Raw genomic sequence first — 13,548 nt, 5'->3', positions numbered from 1 at the left:
CAACATTAGAGTGCAGCGCCACTACAATGACAATAGCTTAAAGCGATTTGAAGCATGTTTTATTTTGGGGGGGGGGCAGAGCTTTGTGACGTCATATTTGAGGGGGGTCTGACTTTTTGTGACGCCGTGTGACGATGGGGAGGGGTCAAAAATCGTCCAAAATCGCGTGACGTCATTTATGGACGGCCCCTAGGGCACTGGTAAGGGGTTGACAGGTTGGCACTGTAGGGGGGGGGGGGGTGAAAGGTGGTGCCAGTCATCTCAGTCGACCCATGCGGCACCTGTTGGGGCTGCCCCGTGACCTGTCGGCGGGTGTTCGGCACTTCACGTGGCCTCAACGTGCACCTAGCCTGGCACAAGAGTCGTGTTGATATCACCGCCACTTAGTAGCGAATGGCGATTGTTGTTTTGTTGTTGGCCTATAACTATACACGTGTGCCAGATGGCAGGCGTCACCACGTATTGTAGTCGTTACTCCACGTGCCCACCAAGAGGGCAACACGAAACAACGCGTCCGGCGCCGGTGAAAATAAAAATTACGATCGAAACCTCCACGACCCATTGCACTGCGATTCTGTATTAGCTCACGGATTTTCATGTAAAAAATAAATAAAACCAACTGTGGCTACATCCCACGCACGCTGGCCGACATGTTTATACCATTGAAGATCCGATTGAAAATCGGTGCTGAGTTCAATACTATGAAGACCTTAACTTTGCGATTTGCAGTTCCCGAGAAACACTCTATATTGCCCCATGTTAAGAGATAGAGAAACGGTTCAAAAACCGGCAGAAACATTTTATTTGTAACCAGACACATAGTTTTTTTTTTATTGAAGTGCACTTCAAATTTGCGCTTGTGAAGATGATCTTTTTGTGATTAACTTAGTTGGAATAGGCTCATGTCATTAAACTATGTTGCTACAGCACAGGCATGCAAGGGGTTTCCATAGTGTAGTGGTTATCACGTTTGCCGAACCCGCGGAAGATTTGAAACCGGGCGGAAACATTTTATGTAAAACTAAAAAAAATCGTGTTTTATTTGAAGTGCACGTAAAATGTGCCCTGATGAAGATGATGATTTCATGACAAAAACAAACAACCACAGCCTGCAGCGGGCCCCATCAGACTGGTCAAGTAAATCCTTACGATCCACTCACACAGCGTGCGGTGGGCATTCACCAGCAGTGGATTTAAGCACCAAAAAAACGGCAGTACTAATGTAATGGACAGAGCACGGCTCTGCCTGAGGGCAGCAGTGGAGACAGCGCGGCTCTCCCTAAAGCCAGCAGTGGAGAGCAGGGGGGTCCCTCAGGGCAGCAGTGGACGGAGCACGGCTCTGCCTCACTCACCCGTCTACTCACTCTCACACACCAGAGGTCGCAAACGGGTTTTGATTCCTTACCCGTACCCGGCCGCACCAGGGTCGCAAATGGGTACCCGTACCCTACCCGATACCCGGCTACCCGTACCTGGCCGGGTATCGGGTAGGGTACGGGTACTCGATGCGACCTCTGGGATGAAGCCATGTTGCAGGCACGGGTGGGTTGATTCTAGGAACCTATACCAGTGAAGTGTGTTGCAACTTAACGGGTGGACAAGCAGTTTCCGTAGTGTAGTGGTTCTCACGTTTGCCTCACACGCAAAGGTCCCCGGTTCGAAACCGGGCAGAAACATTTACGTAAAACCAAAAACAATCGTGTTTTATTTAAAGTGCACGTAAAATGTGCCCTCATGAAGGTGATGAATTAATGATTCTTTATTGTTGGCATAGGTCTATACCAGTGAAGTGTGTTGCAACTTATCCGGGTGGACAAGCATTTTCCGTAGTGTAGTGGTTATCATGTTCGCCTAGCACGCGAAAGGTCCCCGGTTCGAAACCGAGCGGAAACATTTACGTAAAAACCAAAAAAAATCGTGTTTTATTTAAAGTGCACGTAAAATGTGCCCTCATGAAGGTGATGAATTCATCATTCTTCACTGTTGGCATATACCAGTGAAGTGTGTTGCAACTTCACAGGTTTGCTAAGCAGTTTCCGTAGTGTAGTGGTTATCACGTTCGCCTCACACGCAAAAGGTCCCCGGTTCGAAACCGGGCAGAAACATTTTACGTAAAACCAAAAACAATCGTGTTTTATTTAAAGTGCACGTAAAATGTGCCCTCATGAAGGTGATGAATTCATGATTCTTTATTGTTGGCATAGGTCTATACCAGTGAAGTGTGTTGCAACTTATCAGGGTGGACAAGCATTTTCCGTAGTGTAGTGGTTATCATGTTCGCCTAACACGCGAAAGGTCCCCGGTTCGAAACCGAGCGGAAACATTTACGTAAAAACCAAAAAAAATCGTGTTTTATTTAAAGTGCACGTAAAATGTGCCCTCATGAGGTGATGAATTCATCATTCTTCACTGTTGGCATATACCAGTGAAGTGTGTTGCAACTTCACAGGTTTGCTAAGCAGTTTCCGTAGTGTAGTGGTTATCACGTTCGCCTCACACGCGAAAGGTCCCCGGTTCGAAACCGGGCGGAAACATTTTACGTAAAACCACAAAAAATCGTGTATTATTTAAAGTGCACGTAAAATGTGCCTTCATGAACTTGATGAGTTCATCATTCTTGACTGTTGGCATAGGTCTATACCAGTGAAGTGTGTTGCAACTTAACAGGGTGGACAAGCAGTTTCCGTAGTGTAGTGTCTGTGTCGTTTTACATAACATTTCGATACTTTGCTAGGTTATTTGAATTTAGGGTGTTCTGTCTCCCTCTAAGCCTGCTTACCTTACTTGCCCTCCCGTCGTACTCATTGACGTGTACATTTTTTCCCTAACCCCTCCCTCTCTCTGCCTCCGCCCCCCCCTCTGTCTATTTAAGGCCACCCCACAGAGACGATCACCCCTCTCTGTTCCTGGGTTGCTCTCTCTATGTATCTTGGTGATATATGTCTGCTTACATGTCTGTCTATAGTTTTCTGGTTATATTCTATGTCGCTATTTCATTATACCTGATGATGATTGCTTGTGTTGCAATCGAAACGCCGTATGCTATTATTTAATTTATTCTTTTATCTTTATACGTGACTTTACCGAAAAAAACAAAGAATAGTGGTTATCACGTTCGCCTCACACGCGAAAGGTCCCCGGTTCGAAACCGGGCGTAAACATTTTACGTAAAACCAAAAAAAATCGTGTATTATTTAAAGTGCACGTAAAATGTGCCTTCATGAACTTGATGATTTCATCATTCTTGAATGTTGGCATAGGTCTATACGAGTGAAGTGAGTTGCTTTACACGCGAAAGGTCCCCGTTTCGAAACCGGGCGGAAACATTTTACGTAAAACCCCAAAAACTCGTGCTTTATCTAAAGTGCACGTAAAATGTGCCTTCAGGAACTTGATGAGTTCATCATTCTTGACTGTTGGCATAGGTATATACCAGTAAAGTGTGTTGCAACTTAACAGGGTGGGCAAGCAGTTTCCGTAGTGTAGTGGTTATCACGTTCACCTAACACGCGAAAGGTCCCCGCTTCGAAACCGGGCGGAAACATTTTACTTAAAATAAAAAAAAAATCGTATTTTATTTGAAGTGCACGTAAAATGTGCCTTCATGAACTTGATGAGTTCATCATTCTTGAATGTTGGCATAGGTCTATACGAGTGAAGTGAGTTGCAACTTAGCAAGTAGGACAAGCAGTTTCCGTAGTGTAGTGGTTATCACGTTCGCCTCACACGCGAAAGGTCCCCGGTTCGAAACTGGGCAGAAACATTTTACGTAAAACCCCAAAAACTCGTGTTTTATTTAAAGTGCACGTAAAATGTGCCTCCATGAACTTGATGATTTCATCATTCTTCACTGTTGGCATAGGTCTATACCAGTGAAGTGCGTTGCAACTTAATGGGGTGGACAAGCAGTTTCCGTAGTGTAGTGTAGTGTCTGTGTCGTTTTACATAACATTTCGATACTTTGCTAGGTTATTTGAATTTAGTGTGTTCTGTCTCCCTCGAAGCCTGCTTACCTTACTTGCCCTCCCGTCGTACTCATTGACATGTACATTTTTTTCCTACCCCCTCCCTCTCTCTGCCTCCGCCCCCCTCTGTCTATTTAAGGCCACCCCACAGAGACGATCACCCCTCTCTGTTCCTGGGTTGCTCTCTCTGTGTATCTTGGTGATATCTGTCTGCTTACATGTCTGTCTATAGTTTTCTGGTTATATTCTATGTCGCTATTTCATTATACCTGATGATGATTGCTTGTGCTGCAATCGAAACGTCGTATGCTATTATTTAATTCATTATTTATCTTTATACGTGACTTTACTGAAAAAAACCAAAGAATAGTGGTTATCACGTTCGCCTCACACGCGAAAGGTCCCCGGTTCGAAACCGGGCGTAACATTTTACGTAAAACCAAAAAAAATCGTGTATTATTTAAAGTGCACGTAAAATGTGCCTTCATGAACTTGATGATTTCATCATTCTTGAATGTTGGCATAGGTCTATACGAGTGAAGTGAGTTGCTTTACACGCGAAAGGTCCCCGTTCGAAACCGGGCGGAAACATTTTACGTAAAACCCCAAAAACTCGTGTTTAATTTAAAGTGCACGTAAAATGTGCCCTCATGAAGGTGATGAATTCATCATTCTTCACTGTTGGCATAGGTCTATACCAGTGAAGTGTGTTGCAACTTAATCGGGTGGAGAAGCAGTTTCCGTAGTGTAGTGATTATCACGTTCGCCTCACACGCGAAAGGTCCCCGGTTCGAAACCGGGCGGAAACATTTTACGTGAAACCCAAAAAACTCGTGTTTTATTTAAAGTGCACATAAAATGTGCCTTCATGAACTTGATGATTTCATCATTCTTCACTGTTGGCATAGGTCTATACCAGTGAAGTGTGTTGCAACTTAATAGGGTGGACAAGCAGTTTCCGTAGTGTAGAGGTTATCACGTTCGCTTTACACGCGAAAGGTCCCCGGTTCGAAAACCGGGCGGAAAATTTTACGTAAAACCCCAAAAACTCGTGCTTTATTTAAAGTGCACGTAAAATGTGCCTTCATGAACTTGATGATTCATGATTGTTCATTGTTGGCATAGGTCTATACTAGTAAAGTGTGTTGCAACTTACCGGGGTGGACAAGCAGTTTCCGTAGTGTAGTGGTTATCACGTTTGCCTCACACGCGAAAGGTCCCCGGTTCAAAACCGGGCGGAAACATTTTACGTAAACCCCAAAAACTCGTGTTTTATTTAAAGTGCACTTAAATGTGCCTTCATGAACATGATGATTTCATCATTCATCACTGTTGGCATAGGTCTATAGCAGTGAAGTGTGTTGCAACTTAATAGGGTGGACAAGCAGTTTCCGTAGTGTAGTGGTTATCACGTTCGCCTCACACGCGAAAGGTCCCCGGTTCGAAACCGGGCGGAAACATTTTACGTAAAACCCCAAAAACTCGTGTTTTATTTAAAGTGCACGTAAAATGTGCCTTCATGAACTTGATGAGTTCATCATTCTTGAATGTTGGCATAGGTCTATACCAGTGAAGTGTGTTGCAACTTAGCATTAAGGACAAGCTGTTTCCGTAGTGTAGTGGTTATCACGTTCGCTTTACACGCGAAAGGTCCCCGGTTCGAAACCGGGCGGAAACATTTTACGTAAAACCCCAAAAACTCGTGTTTTATTTAAAGTGCACGTAAAATGTGCCTTCATGAACTTGATGAGTTCATCATTCTTGAATGTTGGCATAGGTCTATACAAGTGAAGTGTGTTGCAACTTCACAGGTTTACCAAGTAGTTTCTGTAGCTGTAGTGGTTATCACGTTTGCCTCACACGGGAAAGGTCCCCGGTTCGAAACTGGGCGGAAACATTTTACGTGAAACCCAAAAAACTCGTGTTTTATTTAAAGTGCACGTAAAATGTGCCTTCATGAACTTGATGATTTCATCATTCTTCACTGTTGGCATAGGTCTATACCAGTGAAGTGCGTTGCAACTTAATGGGGTGGACAAGCAGTTTCCGTAGTGTAGTGTAGTGTCTGTGTCGTTTTACATAACATTTCGATACTTTGCTAGGTTATTTGAATTTAGTGTGTTCTGTCTTTCTCTAAGCCTGCTTACCTTACTTGCCCTCCCGTCGTACTCATTGACATGTAAATTTTTTCCCTACCCCCTCCCTCTCTCTGCCTCCGCCCCCCTCTGTCTATTTAAGGCCATCCCACAGAGACGATCACCCCTCTCTGTTCCTGGGTTGCTCTCTCTGTGTATCTTGGTGATATCTGTCTGCTTACATGTCTGTCTATAGTTTTCTGGTTAGATTCTATGTCGCTATTTCATTATACCTGATGATGATTGCTTGTGTTGCAATCGAAACGTCGTATGCTATTATTTAATTCATTCTTTTATCTTTATACGTGACTTTACTGAAAAAACCAAAGAATAGTGGTTATCACGTTCGCCTCACACGCGAAAGGTCCCCGGTTCGAAACCGGGCGTAAACATTTTACGTAAAACCAAAAAAAAATCGTGTATTATTTAAAGTGCACGTAAAATGTGCCTTCATGAACTTGATGATTTCATCATTCTTGAATGTTGGCATAGGTCTATACGAGTGAAGTGAGTTGCTTTACACGCGAAAGGTCCCCGTTTCGAAACCGGGCGGAAACATTTTACGTAAAACCCCAAAAACTCGTGTTTAATTTAAAGTGCACGTAAAATGTGCCCTCATGAAGGTGATGAATTCATCATTCTTCACTGTTGGCACAGGTCTATACCAGCGAAGTGTGTTGCACCTTCACAGGTTTGCCAAGCAGTTTCCGTAGTGTAGTGGTTATCACGTTCGCCTCACACGCGAAATGGTCCCCGGTTCGAAACCGGGCGGGAACATTTTACGTGAAACCCAAAAAACTCGTGTTTTATTAAAGTGCACATAAAATGTGCCTTCATGAACTTGATGATTTCATCATTCTTCACTGTTGGCATAGGTCTATACCAGTGAAGTGTGTTGCAACTTAATAGGGTGGACAAGCAGTTTCCGTAGTGTAGTGGTTATCACGTTCGCTTTACACGCGAAAGGTCCCCGGTTCGAAACCGGGCGGAAAAATTTTACGTAAAACCCCAAAAACTCGTGTTTTATTTAAAGTGCACGTAAAATGTGCCTTCATGAACTTGATGAATTCATGATTGTTCATTGTTGGCATAGGTCTATACTAGTAAAGTGTGTTGCAACTCGCCGGGGTGGACAAGCAGTTTCCGTAGTGTAGTGGTTATCACGTTTGCCTCACACGCGAAAGGTCCCCGGTTCAAAACCGGGCGGAAACATTTTACGTAAAACCCCAAAAACTCGTGTTTTATTTAAAGTGCACTTAAATGTGCCTTCATGAACATGATGATTTCATCATTCATCACTGTTGGCATAGGTCTATAGCAGTGAAGTGTGTTGCAACTTAATAGGGTGGACAAGCAGTTTCCGTAGTGTAGTGGTATCACGTTCGCCTCACACGCGAAAGGTCCCCGGTTCGAAACCGGGCGGAAACATTTTACGTAAAACCCCAAAAACTCGTGTTTTATTTAAAGTGCACGTAAAATGTGCCTTCATGAACTTGATGAGTTCATCATTCTTGAATGTTGGCATAGGTCTATACAAGTGAAGTGTGTTGCAACTTCACAGGTTTACCAAGTAGTTTCTGTAGTGTCGTGGTTATCACGTTTGCCTCTCACGGGAAAGGTCCCCGGTTCGAAACCGGGCGGAAATATTTTACTTAAAATAAAAAAAAATCGTTTTTTATTTGAAGTGCACGTAAAATGTGCCTTCATGAACTTGATGAGTTCATCATTCTTGAATGTTGGCATAGGTCTATACCAGTGAAGTGTGTTGAAACTTAATAGGGCGGAGAAGCAGTTTCTGTAGTGTAGTGGTTATCACGTTTGCCTCACACGCGAAAGGTCCCCGGTTCGAAACCGTGCAGAAACATTTTACGTAAAACCCCAAAAACTCGTGTTTTATTTAAAGTGCACGTAAAATGTGCCTTATGAACTTGATGAATTCATGATTCTTCATTGTTGGCATAGGTCTATACCAGTGAAGTGTGTTGCAACTTCACAGGTTAGCCAAGAAGTTTCCGTAGTGTAGTGGTTATCACGTTCGCCTCACACGCGAAAGGTCCCCGGTTCGAAACCGGGCGGAAACATTTTACGTAAAACCCCAAAAACTCGTGTTTTATTTAAAGTGCACGTAAAATGTGCCTTCATGAACTTGATGATTTCATCATTCTTCACTGTTGGCATAGGTTTATACCAGTGAAGTGTGTTGCAACTTAGCATTTAGGACAAGCAGTTTCCGTAGTGTAGTGGTTATCACGTTGCTTTACACGCGAAAGGTCCCCGGATTCGAAACCGGGCGGAAACATTTTACGTAAAACCCCAAAAACTCGTGTTTTATTTAAAGTGCACGTAAAATGTGCCTTAATGAACTTGATGATTTCATCATTCTTCACTGTTGGCATAGGTCTATACCAGTGAAGTGTGTTGCAACTTAATCGGGTGGAGAAGCAGTTTCCTTAGTGTAGCGGTTATCACGTTCGCCTCACACGTGAAAGGTCCCCTGTTTGAAACCGGGCGGAAACATTTTACGTAAAACCAAAAAAAATCGTGTTTTATTTAAAGTGCACGTAAAATGTGCCTTCATGAACTTGATGAGTTCATCATTCTTGAATGTTGGCATAGGTCTATACAAGTGAAGTGTGTTGCAACTTCACAGGTTTACCAAGCAGTTTCCGTAGTGTAGTGGTTATCACGTTCGCCTCACACGCGAAAGGTCCCCGGTTTGAAACCGGGCGGAAACATTTTACTTAAAATCAAAAAAATTCGTATTTTATTTGAAGTGCACGTAAAATGTGCCTTCATGAACTTGATGAGTTCATCATTCTTGAATGTTGGCATAGGTCTATACAAGTGAAGTGTGTTGCAACTTCACAGGTTTACCAAGTAGTTTCCGTAGTGTAGTGGTTATCACGTTCGCCTCACACGCGAAAGGTCCCCGGTTCGAAACCGGGCGGAAACATTTTACGTAAAACCAAAAAATATCGTGTTTTATTTAAAGTGCACGTAAAATGTGCCTTCATGAACTTGATGAGTTCATCATTCTTGACTGTTGGCATAGGTCTATACCAGTGAAGTGTGTTGCAACTTATCACGGTGGACAAGCAGTTTCCGTAGTGTAGTGGTTATCACGTTCGCCTAACACGCGAAAGGTCCCCGGTTCGAAGCCGGGCGGAAACATTTTACGTAAAACCCCAAAAACTCGTGTTTTATTTAAAGTGCACGTAAAATGTGCCTTCATGAACTTGATGATTTCATCATTCTTCACTGTTGGCATAGGTCTATACCAGTGAAGTGTGTTGCAACTTAATAGGGTGGAGAAGCAGTTTCCGTAGTGTAGTGGTTATCACGTTCGCCTCACACGCGAAAGGTCCCCGGTTTGAAACCGGGCGGAAACATTTTACGTAAAACCAAAAAAAATCGTGTTTTATTTAAAGTGCACGTAAAATGTGCCTTCATGAACTTGATGAGTTCATCATTCTTGAATGTTGGCATAGGTCTATACCAGTGAAGTGTGTTGCAACTTAGCATTTAGGACAAGCAGTTTCCGTAGTGTAGTGGTTATCACGTTCGCCTCACACGCGAAAGGTCCCCGGTTCGAAACCGGGAGGAAACATTTACGTAAAACCCCAAAAACTCGTGTTTTATTTAAAGTGCACGTAAAAATGTGCCTTCATGAACTTGATGAGTTCATCATTCTTCACTGTTGGCATAGGTCTATACCAGTGAAGTGTGTTGCAACTTCACAGGTTAGCCAAGAAGTTTCCGTAGTGTAGTGGTTATCACGTTCGCCTAACACGCGAAAGGTCCCCGGTTCGAAACCGGGCGGAAACATTTTACTAAAATCTAAAAAAATCTTATTTTATTTAAAGTGCACGTAAAATGTGCCTTCATGAACTTGATGAGTTCATCATTCTTAATGTTGGCATAGGTCTATACCAGTGAAGTGTGTTGCAACTTAGCATTAGGACAAGCAGTTTCCGTAGTGTAGTGGTTATCACGTTCGCCTCACACGCGAAAGGTCCCCGGTTCGAAACCGGGCGGAAACATTTTACGTAAAACCCAAAAAAATCGTGTTTTATTTAAAGTGCACGTAAAATGTGCCTTCATGAACTTGATGAGTTCATCATTCTTGAATGTTGGCATAGGTCTATACCAGTGAAGTGTGTTGCAACTTAGCAAGTAAGACAAGCAGTTTCCGTAGTGTAGTGGTTATCACGTTCGCCTCACACGCGAAAGGTCCCCGGTTCGAAACCGGGCGGAAACATTTTACGTAAAACCCCAAAAACTCGTGTTTATTTAAAGTGCACGTAAATGTGCCTCATGAACTTGATGATTTCATCATTCTTCACTGTTGGCATAGGTCTATACCATGAAGTGTGTTGCAAATTAATCGGGTGGAGAAGCAGTTTCCGTAGTGTAGTGGTTACACGTTCGCCTCACACGCGAAAGGTCCCCGGTTCGAAACCGGGCGGAAACATTTTACGTAAACCCAAAAAACTCGTGTTTTATTTAAAGTGCACGTAAAATGTGCCTTCATGAACTTGATGATTTCATCATTCTTCACTGTTGGCATAGGTCTATACCAGTGAAGTGTGTTGCAACTTCACAGGTTGGACCAAGCAGTTTCCGTAGTGTAGTGGTTATCACGTTCGCCTCACACGCGAAAGGTCCCCGGTTCGAAACCGGGGCGGAAACATTTTACTGAAAATCCAAAAAATTCGTATTTTATTTGAAAGTGCACATAAAATGTGCCCTTCATGAACTTGATGATTCATCATTCTTGAATGTTGGCATAGGTCTATACCAGTGAAGTGTGTTGCAACTTCATAGGTAGACAAGCAGTTTCCGTAGTGTAGTGGTTATCACGTTCGCCTCACACGCGAAAGGTCCCCGGTTCGAAACCGGGCGGAAACATTTTACGTAAAACCCCAAAAACTCGTGTTTTATTTAAAGTGCACGTAAAATGTGCCTTCATGAACTTGATGAGTTCATCATTCTTGAATGTTGGCATAGGTCTATACCAGTGAAGTGTGTTGCAACTTAATCAGGGTGGACAAGTAGTTTCCGTAGTGTAGTGGTTATCACGTTCGCCTCACACGCGAAAGGTCCCCGGTTCAAACCGGGCGGAAACATTTTACGTAAAACCCCAAAAACTCGTGTTTTATTTAAAGTGCACTTAAATGTGCCTTCATGAACATTGATGAGTTCATCATTCTATCACTGTTGGCATAGGTCTATAGCCAGTGAAGTGTGTTGCAACTTAATCAGGGTGGACAAGCAGTTTCCGTAGTGTAGTGGTTATCACGTTCGCCTCACACGCGAAAGGTCCCCGGTTCGAAACCGGGCGGAAACATTTTACGTAAAACCCAAAAACTCGTGTTTTATTTAAAGTGCACGTAAAATGTGCCTTCATGAACTGATGATTTCATCATTCTTGCACTGTTGGCATAGGTCTATACCAGTGAAGTGTGTTGCAACTTAGCATGGTAGGACAAGCAGTTTCCGTAGTGTAGTGGTTATCACGTTCGCCTCACACGCGAAAGGTCCCCGGTTCGAAACCGGGCGGAAACATTTTACGTAAAACCCCAAAAACTCGTGTTTTATTTAAAGTGCACGTAAAATGTGCCTTCATGAACTTGATGAGTTCATCATTCTTGAATGTTGGCATAGGTCTATACCAGTGAAGTGTGTTGCAACTTAATAGGGTGGACAAGTCAGTTCCGTAGTGTAGTGGTTATCACGTTCGCCTAACACGCGAAAGGTCCCCGGTTCGAAACCGGGCGGAAACATTTTACGTAAAACCCCAAAAACTCGTGTTTTATTTAAAGTGCACGTAAAATGTGCCTTCATGAACTTGATGAGTTCATCATTCTTGAATGTTTGCATAGGTCTATACCAGTGAAGTGTGTTGCAACTTAATAGGGGGAGAAGCAGTTTCCGTAGTGTAGTGGTTATCACGTTCGCCTAACACGCGAAAGGTCCCCGGTTCGAAACCGGGCGGAAACATTTTACGTAAAACCCCAAAAACTCGTGTTTTATTTAAAGTGCACGTAAAATGTGCCTTCATGAACTTGATGAGTTCATCATTCTTGAATGTTGGCATAGGTCTATACCAGTGAAGTGTGTTGCAACTTATCAGGGTGGACAAGCAGTTTCCGTAGTGTAGTGGTTATCACGTTCGCCTAACACGCGAAAGGTCCCCGGTTCGAAACCGGGCGGAAACATTTTACGTAAAATCCAAAAAATCGTTATTTTATTTAAAGTGCACGTAAAATGTGCCTTCATGAACTTTATGATTTCATCATTCTTCACTGTTGGCATAGGTTTATACCAGTGAAGTGTGTTGCAACTTAGCCTTTAGGACAAGCAGTTTCCGTAGTGTAGTGGTTATCACGTTCGCCTAACACGCGAAAGGTCCCCGGTTCGAAACCGGGCGGAAACATTTTACGTAAAACCCCAAAAACTCGTGTTTTATTTAAAGTGCACGTAAAATGTGCCTTCATGAACTTGATGATTTCATCATTCTTCACTGTTGGCATAGGTCTATACCAGTGAAGTGTGTTGCAACTTAATAGGGTGGAGAAGCAGTTTCCGTAGTGTAGTGATTATCACGTTCGCCTCACACGTGAAAGGTCCCCGGTTCAAAACCGGGCGGAAACATTTACGTAAAACCCCAAAAACTCGTGTTTTATTTAAAGTGCACGTAAAATGTGCCTTCATGAACTTGATGATTCATCATTCTTCACTGTTGGCATAGGTCTATACCAGTGAAGTGTGTTGCAACTTAATAGGGTGAGCAAGCTAGTTTCCGTAGTGTAGTGGTTATCACGTTCGCCTCACACGCGAAAGGTCCCCGGTTCGAAAACCGGGCGGGAAACATTTTACGTTAAAACCAAAAAAATCGTGTTTTATTTAAAGTGCACGTAAAATGTGCCTTCATGAACTGATGAGTTCATCATTCTTGACTGTTGGCATAGGTCTATACCAGTGAAGTGTGTTGCAACTTCACAGGTTTAACAAGCAGTTTCCGTAGTGTAGTGGTTATCACGTTCGCCTAACACGGCGAAAGGTCCCCGGTTCGAAACCGGGCGGAAACATTTTACTTAAACCCCAAAAACTCGTGTTTTATTTAAGTGCACGTAAAAGTGGCCTTCATGAACTTGATGATTTCATCATTCTTGAATGTTGGCATAGGTCTATACCAGTGAAGTGTGTTGTATCCTAACCCTTCTTCCATAATTGAGAGTAATAATATTTGATGATTTTTATATATTATCTTTTATTTTTTTAATGAGTGAACACACCAAAGCGCACCAAACTGCAAAACACCAGTGTTGTTAAGTAATGAACGAGAGGAGGGCTAGGATGACAGAATTGCAACTTGCTTCAAGGCAAAGGCAGTGAAAGGAAGTAGAGGCGCCTTTGTCTAAGTCATAACCACAGAAAGCCAGGAA

General features: G+C 43.1%; 39 non-coding genes across 39 annotated transcripts; all 39 read left to right on the top strand.

The window, feature by feature from the left end:
• The first annotated feature begins 1,604 nt into the window (after positions 1-1,604).
• Positions 1,605-1,676, top strand: TRNAV-CAC (transfer RNA valine (anticodon CAC)). Its single transcript has one exon. It is a non-coding gene; the product is annotated as a tRNA-Val (tRNA).
• A 144-nt stretch (positions 1,677-1,820) lies between these two features.
• TRNAA-AGC (transfer RNA alanine (anticodon AGC)) lies at positions 1,821-1,893 on the top strand. Its single transcript has one exon. It is a non-coding gene; the product is annotated as a tRNA-Ala (tRNA).
• A 139-nt stretch (positions 1,894-2,032) lies between these two features.
• TRNAV-CAC (transfer RNA valine (anticodon CAC)) lies at positions 2,033-2,105 on the top strand. The gene has a single exon. It is a non-coding gene; the product is annotated as a tRNA-Val (tRNA).
• A 145-nt stretch (positions 2,106-2,250) lies between these two features.
• TRNAV-AAC (transfer RNA valine (anticodon AAC)) lies at positions 2,251-2,323 on the top strand. Its single transcript has one exon. It is a non-coding gene; the product is annotated as a tRNA-Val (tRNA).
• Positions 2,324-2,461: 138 nt separating this feature from the next.
• On the top strand, positions 2,462-2,534 carry TRNAV-CAC (transfer RNA valine (anticodon CAC)). The gene has a single exon. It is a non-coding gene; the product is annotated as a tRNA-Val (tRNA).
• Positions 2,535-3,471: 937 nt separating this feature from the next.
• On the top strand, positions 3,472-3,544 carry TRNAV-AAC (transfer RNA valine (anticodon AAC)). The gene has a single exon. It is a non-coding gene; the product is annotated as a tRNA-Val (tRNA).
• A 146-nt stretch (positions 3,545-3,690) lies between these two features.
• Positions 3,691-3,763, top strand: TRNAV-CAC (transfer RNA valine (anticodon CAC)). The gene has a single exon. It is a non-coding gene; the product is annotated as a tRNA-Val (tRNA).
• A 938-nt stretch (positions 3,764-4,701) lies between these two features.
• On the top strand, positions 4,702-4,774 carry TRNAV-CAC (transfer RNA valine (anticodon CAC)). The gene has a single exon. It is a non-coding gene; the product is annotated as a tRNA-Val (tRNA).
• Positions 4,775-4,919: 145 nt separating this feature from the next.
• Positions 4,920-4,993, top strand: TRNAV-UAC (transfer RNA valine (anticodon UAC)). The gene has a single exon. It is a non-coding gene; the product is annotated as a tRNA-Val (tRNA).
• A 143-nt stretch (positions 4,994-5,136) lies between these two features.
• TRNAV-CAC (transfer RNA valine (anticodon CAC)) lies at positions 5,137-5,209 on the top strand. The gene has a single exon. It is a non-coding gene; the product is annotated as a tRNA-Val (tRNA).
• A 143-nt stretch (positions 5,210-5,352) lies between these two features.
• Positions 5,353-5,425, top strand: TRNAV-CAC (transfer RNA valine (anticodon CAC)). Its single transcript has one exon. It is a non-coding gene; the product is annotated as a tRNA-Val (tRNA).
• A 145-nt stretch (positions 5,426-5,570) lies between these two features.
• TRNAV-UAC (transfer RNA valine (anticodon UAC)) lies at positions 5,571-5,643 on the top strand. Its single transcript has one exon. It is a non-coding gene; the product is annotated as a tRNA-Val (tRNA).
• Positions 5,644-6,803: 1,160 nt separating this feature from the next.
• TRNAV-CAC (transfer RNA valine (anticodon CAC)) lies at positions 6,804-6,877 on the top strand. Its single transcript has one exon. It is a non-coding gene; the product is annotated as a tRNA-Val (tRNA).
• A 144-nt stretch (positions 6,878-7,021) lies between these two features.
• On the top strand, positions 7,022-7,094 carry TRNAV-UAC (transfer RNA valine (anticodon UAC)). The gene has a single exon. It is a non-coding gene; the product is annotated as a tRNA-Val (tRNA).
• A 145-nt stretch (positions 7,095-7,239) lies between these two features.
• Positions 7,240-7,312, top strand: TRNAV-CAC (transfer RNA valine (anticodon CAC)). Its single transcript has one exon. It is a non-coding gene; the product is annotated as a tRNA-Val (tRNA).
• A 144-nt stretch (positions 7,313-7,456) lies between these two features.
• Positions 7,457-7,528, top strand: TRNAV-CAC (transfer RNA valine (anticodon CAC)). Its single transcript has one exon. It is a non-coding gene; the product is annotated as a tRNA-Val (tRNA).
• A 363-nt stretch (positions 7,529-7,891) lies between these two features.
• TRNAV-CAC (transfer RNA valine (anticodon CAC)) lies at positions 7,892-7,964 on the top strand. Its single transcript has one exon. It is a non-coding gene; the product is annotated as a tRNA-Val (tRNA).
• A 144-nt stretch (positions 7,965-8,108) lies between these two features.
• TRNAV-CAC (transfer RNA valine (anticodon CAC)) lies at positions 8,109-8,181 on the top strand. Its single transcript has one exon. It is a non-coding gene; the product is annotated as a tRNA-Val (tRNA).
• Positions 8,182-8,762: 581 nt separating this feature from the next.
• Positions 8,763-8,835, top strand: TRNAV-CAC (transfer RNA valine (anticodon CAC)). Its single transcript has one exon. It is a non-coding gene; the product is annotated as a tRNA-Val (tRNA).
• Positions 8,836-8,980: 145 nt separating this feature from the next.
• Positions 8,981-9,053, top strand: TRNAV-CAC (transfer RNA valine (anticodon CAC)). Its single transcript has one exon. It is a non-coding gene; the product is annotated as a tRNA-Val (tRNA).
• Positions 9,054-9,198: 145 nt separating this feature from the next.
• On the top strand, positions 9,199-9,271 carry TRNAV-AAC (transfer RNA valine (anticodon AAC)). Its single transcript has one exon. It is a non-coding gene; the product is annotated as a tRNA-Val (tRNA).
• Positions 9,272-9,416: 145 nt separating this feature from the next.
• TRNAV-CAC (transfer RNA valine (anticodon CAC)) lies at positions 9,417-9,489 on the top strand. Its single transcript has one exon. It is a non-coding gene; the product is annotated as a tRNA-Val (tRNA).
• A 145-nt stretch (positions 9,490-9,634) lies between these two features.
• TRNAV-CAC (transfer RNA valine (anticodon CAC)) lies at positions 9,635-9,707 on the top strand. Its single transcript has one exon. It is a non-coding gene; the product is annotated as a tRNA-Val (tRNA).
• A 145-nt stretch (positions 9,708-9,852) lies between these two features.
• Positions 9,853-9,925, top strand: TRNAV-AAC (transfer RNA valine (anticodon AAC)). The gene has a single exon. It is a non-coding gene; the product is annotated as a tRNA-Val (tRNA).
• A 142-nt stretch (positions 9,926-10,067) lies between these two features.
• TRNAV-CAC (transfer RNA valine (anticodon CAC)) lies at positions 10,068-10,140 on the top strand. The gene has a single exon. It is a non-coding gene; the product is annotated as a tRNA-Val (tRNA).
• Positions 10,141-10,285: 145 nt separating this feature from the next.
• Positions 10,286-10,358, top strand: TRNAV-CAC (transfer RNA valine (anticodon CAC)). Its single transcript has one exon. It is a non-coding gene; the product is annotated as a tRNA-Val (tRNA).
• A 141-nt stretch (positions 10,359-10,499) lies between these two features.
• TRNAV-CAC (transfer RNA valine (anticodon CAC)) lies at positions 10,500-10,571 on the top strand. The gene has a single exon. It is a non-coding gene; the product is annotated as a tRNA-Val (tRNA).
• Positions 10,572-10,716: 145 nt separating this feature from the next.
• TRNAV-CAC (transfer RNA valine (anticodon CAC)) lies at positions 10,717-10,790 on the top strand. Its single transcript has one exon. It is a non-coding gene; the product is annotated as a tRNA-Val (tRNA).
• Positions 10,791-10,935: 145 nt separating this feature from the next.
• On the top strand, positions 10,936-11,008 carry TRNAV-CAC (transfer RNA valine (anticodon CAC)). The gene has a single exon. It is a non-coding gene; the product is annotated as a tRNA-Val (tRNA).
• Positions 11,009-11,154: 146 nt separating this feature from the next.
• On the top strand, positions 11,155-11,226 carry TRNAV-CAC (transfer RNA valine (anticodon CAC)). Its single transcript has one exon. It is a non-coding gene; the product is annotated as a tRNA-Val (tRNA).
• Positions 11,227-11,374: 148 nt separating this feature from the next.
• TRNAV-CAC (transfer RNA valine (anticodon CAC)) lies at positions 11,375-11,447 on the top strand. The gene has a single exon. It is a non-coding gene; the product is annotated as a tRNA-Val (tRNA).
• Positions 11,448-11,592: 145 nt separating this feature from the next.
• On the top strand, positions 11,593-11,665 carry TRNAV-CAC (transfer RNA valine (anticodon CAC)). The gene has a single exon. It is a non-coding gene; the product is annotated as a tRNA-Val (tRNA).
• A 146-nt stretch (positions 11,666-11,811) lies between these two features.
• On the top strand, positions 11,812-11,883 carry TRNAV-AAC (transfer RNA valine (anticodon AAC)). The gene has a single exon. It is a non-coding gene; the product is annotated as a tRNA-Val (tRNA).
• Positions 11,884-12,027: 144 nt separating this feature from the next.
• Positions 12,028-12,100, top strand: TRNAV-AAC (transfer RNA valine (anticodon AAC)). The gene has a single exon. It is a non-coding gene; the product is annotated as a tRNA-Val (tRNA).
• A 145-nt stretch (positions 12,101-12,245) lies between these two features.
• Positions 12,246-12,318, top strand: TRNAV-AAC (transfer RNA valine (anticodon AAC)). The gene has a single exon. It is a non-coding gene; the product is annotated as a tRNA-Val (tRNA).
• A 145-nt stretch (positions 12,319-12,463) lies between these two features.
• TRNAV-AAC (transfer RNA valine (anticodon AAC)) lies at positions 12,464-12,536 on the top strand. The gene has a single exon. It is a non-coding gene; the product is annotated as a tRNA-Val (tRNA).
• Positions 12,537-12,681: 145 nt separating this feature from the next.
• TRNAV-CAC (transfer RNA valine (anticodon CAC)) lies at positions 12,682-12,754 on the top strand. Its single transcript has one exon. It is a non-coding gene; the product is annotated as a tRNA-Val (tRNA).
• Positions 12,755-12,898: 144 nt separating this feature from the next.
• TRNAV-CAC (transfer RNA valine (anticodon CAC)) lies at positions 12,899-12,973 on the top strand. Its single transcript has one exon. It is a non-coding gene; the product is annotated as a tRNA-Val (tRNA).
• A 144-nt stretch (positions 12,974-13,117) lies between these two features.
• Positions 13,118-13,191, top strand: TRNAV-AAC (transfer RNA valine (anticodon AAC)). The gene has a single exon. It is a non-coding gene; the product is annotated as a tRNA-Val (tRNA).
• Positions 13,192-13,548: the final 357 nt, after the last annotated feature.

The sequence above is a fragment of the Lethenteron reissneri genome, chromosome 3, assembly GCF_015708825.2.
Source record: "Lethenteron reissneri isolate LAM-NWPU_2019-01 chromosome 3, ASM1570882v1, whole genome shotgun sequence".
NCBI classification, from domain to species: domain Eukaryota; kingdom Metazoa; phylum Chordata; class Hyperoartia; order Petromyzontiformes; family Petromyzontidae; genus Lethenteron; species Lethenteron reissneri.
This window is presented reverse-complemented; position numbering and strand designations above follow the sequence as displayed.